The sequence below is a fragment of the Xyrauchen texanus genome, chromosome 41, assembly GCF_025860055.1.
Source record: "Xyrauchen texanus isolate HMW12.3.18 chromosome 41, RBS_HiC_50CHRs, whole genome shotgun sequence".
Lineage (NCBI taxonomy): Eukaryota > Metazoa > Chordata > Actinopteri > Cypriniformes > Catostomidae > Xyrauchen > Xyrauchen texanus.
Window position 1 is genome coordinate 4,844,961 of NC_068316.1, and position 6,000 is coordinate 4,850,960.

At 37.2% G+C, this 6,000-nt stretch overlaps 1 protein-coding gene across 4 annotated transcripts in view; it reads right to left on the minus strand.

The window, feature by feature from the left end:
- LOC127634164 (SRC kinase signaling inhibitor 1-like) overlaps positions 1-5,438 on the minus strand; it is a 63,032-nt gene extending 57,594 nt beyond the window's left edge. For 3 of the 4 annotated variants that reach the window (XM_052113581.1, XM_052113579.1, XM_052113582.1), the window contains exon 1: positions 5,093-5,438. The gene's annotated coding sequence lies outside the window, so the exon portion shown is untranslated. Of the gene's footprint in view, positions 1-4,754; positions 4,807-5,092 lie in introns of all 4 variants that reach the window. The other variant, XM_052113583.1, reaches the window with a different exon arrangement.
- Positions 5,439-6,000: the final 562 nt, after the last annotated feature.

Sequence of the window (6,000 nt, forward strand, 5' to 3'; positions counted from 1 at the left end):
TATTAAAAATCAAGCATAGAGCTGTACAATAGGTATATATGGATTCTACTGAAGTGTGTTATGTAGAGATAAATAGGGAGAGAGAGAGAGGGGGCTTTGGTCAACAACAACAGCAACAATTTGAGCATGTCAACCAATTGAAATCACTCTGCTTTGAAGGTTTTTGAAAGGTATCATGTGTGCGAGTCTAAATACAAGGCTAAGAGATCTTGTCAGAAACCGTATGGATGGTTGATCGATGGATCATCCCGTCTGGCACCAACAATAATCCATGCGATTATCTTATTAGCCAATCGTGTGGCAGCAGTGCAGTGCCTAAAATCATGCAGATACGGGTCAGAAGCCTCAGTGTTCACATCAACCATCAGAATGGGGAAAATTTTTGATCTCCGTGATTTGGACCGTGGCATGATTGTTGGTGCTAGACAAACTGGTTTGAGTATTTCTGTAACTGCTGATCTTCTGGGAATTTCATGCAAAACGGTCTCTAGAATTTACTCTGAATGGTGTCAAAAACTAAAAACATCCAGTGAGTGGCAGTTCTGTGGATGGAAATGCCTTGTTGATGAGAGAGGTCAACAGAGAATGGCCAGAATGGTTTGAACTGACAAAGTCTACAGTAACTCAGATATAACTCAGTATGCTATACTGAGATGCGGGTTGGCGCTGTTTTGGCGGCACGAGGGAGACAATATTAGGCAGGTGGTTTTAATGTTTTGGCTGATCGGTATGTACACACACCTTTCTCTTCTGGGTCTCTAAATCCACTCCCAAAATCAGTCTTTGAAGCTTCATTGACAGAGATAGATGTTCATGACATCCCATCAGTAACAGTAACACAAAAGAAAAACACATCCACACACTTCTTTTTTCTTCATTGTTCCATCATGCAGATAGAACTTTCTTTATCTCAAAGAAAAAACACAGACTATCCCATCGAGACACAAACACTGTTGTGATGACTGAAGCGTTACCATCAGACGCTGTGCGATTCTCAGAGGTATGAGATGTACAATCAACAAACTGCTCAGATTAAACAAGAAAACACTTTGTGCCTCGTGGAGCAGAGAGAGAACTACAAATGCTGTCGAGTTGGTGTGTCACGGGTCTTGTGTTATGATGGGCTTCCCTGTGAAAGTAATGATAAACTCGGATTGAGCAAATATGGGACTTTTTTGGACCATTTGTAAATCTTGAGATGATAAATGTATAAAATTACACTTACACTAATTAGCAATTTGATTTGATTAATGCGTCCATCAACTTCCTCTGCCACATTGGCATGTTTATGGTATAGAGTATCTCAGAATATCTTAAAGGGGAAGTATGGAGGTTTGCACAGATGTTGTTTTTTTAAAAAACTTAAATATTTTTAAAAAATATTTAAGTGGCTCCTTCAATGAATCACGGCACTTTCAGGAAATGAACACTGGAGGCGCTACAACAACAATGACTTTTATTCACTTTTACACAAATCACACATAAAACGGCAGATTATCAGTTCATAAACACTTTTCGCCCTGTTCCTCGCACAATGCAATCATGATATCAAACCCTTTTACTACAGCAATATAATGTGATTAAATTGCGCAGTAGCTCAATTGATAGTGTGTTGCACTTGCGATGCAAAAACGTGTTGACGTGTGAGCCGAAAGTGTCATAGAAGCGCCACAAATTTATGTGACTGCTTCAACAATTGCATATTTTATGTCACACTTTGCTTTTAATGACAGCATCTGTTAGGTTTAAGGTTTAGGGTAGGGTGGTATGTTATGTGGATTTTAAACGTGAGCGTATTTACCTGAAACACCTCATCTGTCTGCGAGAGAATTCAACACGCTTTTTGCGCCACACAGTGGACATTTCATCTTGGAACTGCCATGTTACATATAATAAATCATGCAATTTAATTTAGCAAAAACAGTGGATAATCAGTTGCATATTTATCATCTATAGCCTACTATGTGGAACTGATTGGAAGTCCCCTTTCATTTAGGGCCCTTTATGAGCATATGGGGGGCCCCAAGCGAAATCCTACGTGGAGCGGTCCCATCGCTGGGATCCAGACCCACCCCTGAATGACACCACAATACAGTCTAAAACAAATTTTTAAACACTTAACCTAACATTGGAATATATTAACTACACAAAAAAATTAAACAAATTAACAGCTTGCAACTTTTAGTAAAAAAATAGTAATAAATATATTTAAAAAACAATATTGCTTTGTGGGGCCCCAAGTGGCCACTTACATTGCATATAACTAGAATCGGCCCTGATTACATGTGTAAAGAAGCACAAAACTCAATTATAAAAGAGAGTAGTAAGAAAAACTATTTCATAAAAATGTTAGCCTAATGTGTGATAAAAATTGTATTATTAACTAGTTTACTGAATAATGTAGCAGAAAAATTTACAATAATTCCAATGAAAATCTAACAGAAAAAAGACATTGTCAATATTGATGGACTGGGGTGAACTTATATTTCAAAAGATTGTTTTATATGATCTTCACCTTTATTGTAATTTTAGGCCACTCCCACACTAATGTGTTTACATTTGAAAACGAATAGATTAGGTTAAGTTTACGCCTCGCGTCCACACTAGAACAGCGTTTTCTTCCACTGAAAACAGACTTTCAAAAAAAAAATGAAACGGCATACTTTGGAAAATGATGTTTTACACTTATTAACCCTTTAAACTCAGATAATAACTATAGTCTTGACAAACACAAAATAGGCATCATTTGAAATCTTAGAAGCTAAACTTTACAATGGATGCAGGCATGACCAAAAGTGAACAGCACTTTGAAATCTGCAGACAAATCAGAAGTGTTTAGTTTTGATAACTGATTAATTATTTTGCACTGTACATATTATTGTAATCTGTAAATGCATCAAACTGATCAAAGTCCCGCCATTTGTCATACATCGTTGGAAAGCTCTCAAAGAGTAGAATACAACCAGCCTATTTGTTTTACTCAGACAAAAATATAGACATTCTGTACATGTTAAATATAAACAGGTGTAACTTATATGCTGCATCTTTGTAATGCTATACACTGTCAAATCAGAAAAATACACAAGAAATACATTTTTGGCTATTTTTTTTTTTTTTTTCAGCAGTTTCTTAGGCAGAGAGTCTCAGAATTTATCATAATCTATATTATTAAAACATTTGAAAAGTTTTCTTATATATATATATATATATATATATATATACCCTTTTCTCCTGAATTTGGAATGTACTCCCACTACTTAGTTGGTCCTCGGTGGTGCAGTTACACACCTCAATCCAAGTGGCGGAGGATAAGTCTCAGTTGCCTCTGCTTCTGAGACAGTCAATAAGCACAATCTTTTCACGTGGCTCGCTGTGCATGACACCGCGGAGACTCACAGTATGTGGAGGCACATGCTACTCTCCGCAATCCACACACAACTTACCACGTGCCCCATTGAGAGCGAGAACCAATAATCGTGACCACAAGGAGGTTACCCCATGTGCCTCTACCCTCCCTAGTAACTGGGCCAGTTTGGTTGCTTAGGAGACCCGACTGGAGTCACTCAGCACGCCCTGGATTCGAACTCGCGACTCCATTTTTCATTAAAATTATACCAAACACGACCCTCTTTGTTTATGTTTTTTGGAGTCTGATGGAGTTACAATCATTTAAATTTGGGTATGTAACTGAAACAGGATAATCTTTAAAAACACCCTCAGTGTTTAAAGTGTTAATTAGTCTGGACATTGCCCTAGTCATATTTACTTAATAAAGTCACAGAATTCCAGACAGAGACATCATGTAAACTGAAAAAGAAAGCGAACATTTATGATTCATTTCAAATCTTTTGAGATCTCATTTTGAAACATCAATTATGGCGTAGTCGGCAACCCCATAGAAACATGCGTACGTATGACTCCTTCTTTTTTGTGGAATTAAAGGGATTGTTCAACCAAAAATATGGGTCATATGGGTTATAAACACATTGAGGGTGAGTAAATAATGACAGAATTTGTATTTTGGGGTGAACTATGCCTTGAACTGTCATTTAAAATGATCAATTGTGATTTGTTTGGCACTGCTTGGGGCATGAAGGGAAATATACACTATCATTTGTTCAATTATGCAATTTGCCATTTTTTCTTTTTATTATTTGCCATTTAATAATTGGTCGGGTGGAACGACTGCACTGGTTTATCTCCTGTCTTTTCCCTTCATCCGTTCATCCCTTTCTCCATGGATTCAATCTTGTTTCAATCAACCTCCTCTCATGTCATCATGTCGTCTTGTCATTTTCTTTTCTTCAATATCATTTTCTCTCCGGTCTTATCTAATCATGTCTTTGTCAACAAATGGGTTAACCAGTATGATATTCCCATGATGATCTCTCCCCACCACATCTGGATGGGTTATTTTGTCCAATTGCTCCTTGTTTCACTCTAAATTCCTAGAAATCTACTTGTACTGTCAAAGGCACCTTTATTAACCTGTACAGCTTCATATGTCTCTTTTGGTCCTCTATGATGTTTGTCTGCCGAGGAAATATTTTAGCCTCTCTGATCACTTTATCTGTCTCACTCTCTCTGCAGTCCATAAAATGATGGAGATAGTTGCCACATCCCATCAGTCCACTATACACACACTTATAGCAGCTCAGAGCACATCATCTCTTCATATAGCTCACACGCATCAAGAGTCCATTACAGTACATTAAAATCCACAGCAGCCATGCATCAAGACACGCTGTGCTCACCAAACAGTGTCAATGCGTCTGTCTCCCTCTCTCTGCCTGTCTGTCTCTCGCTCTGTGAATATTAGAACATAAAAAGTGCCTTGTAAATATTGATTGTTTCAATGCAATAGAAACTGGAGCTTCAGTGTTAGGGGGAAGAAAATGTGCAATGTTTTATGCAGCCTTTATCTGAAGCATCCCCTGAAGCAAACCTCACATTGTCAATATAAGTCAGATTTTCACAATGAAACAAGAGCAGATTTGTGACTCCTCTCGTAATGGATCAGTCGTTAAACTCTAGAGACAAATAAAGGACAGTCTCAAACCACACATGACAACGTTAGAGCAATGCCACATACCTGCCGAGGCTGCTGCTGTCTGCACTACCACCCTCTTTCTATCTTCTCAGCCGTCTTATGCAGCCTTGTCTTCCCTCTTCTGTTCTGTGATATACATTTTCATCTTTCTCTTCCTTTCTCTGCTTATCTATAGAAGAAATAGTCTGCAACAGCCTATGGCTGGCCAGCGTGGTGTATGTATGTGTGTGTGTGTGTGTGTGTGTGTGTGTGTGTGTGTGTGTGTGTGTGTGTGTGTGTGTGTGTGCGCGTGTGTGTGTAGGTCCGCATGGCACAAACGGAGCTCATCTGATATTCATACAAACCCCCACACTGCCATCAGGCTCCCCTCCTCTTAAAGGTACAGTGAACCAATACACCACACATGGGCTGAAGAAGCAGGTTCATGGAATGAACCATTGTGAGAAAAAGAGGGGAGGGTGACAAGTTGCAGAATAGCTACAATCATGCATATATGAACTATAGAAGCAGATTTATATGTATAGCTGCAATAAAATGATGCCATGAGTGGGAGATTAAAATATAGATGCAGGTGAAGGTCACCACTAATCAATAATTTATAAAATAACACCTTGTACAATAAAATAATTAAACTATTGTAAATGTAATGCCAAAGATTACATATAATAAATTCAACTTAAAATGACTATATAATAATTTCAATATTATTTTTTATAATACTATTTTAAACATAATGCCAAAAATTGTATTTAATTGAGCAAGTAATAAATATAATTTAAAATGACCATATCATAATAACTTATAATATATACTATAATATAAATAAAAAACATTATCATTTTAATATTAAACACACACACACACACACACACACACACACACACACACATATACATATATATATATATATATATATATAAACATTATAATTTTGTAATGCATTCCTAGAA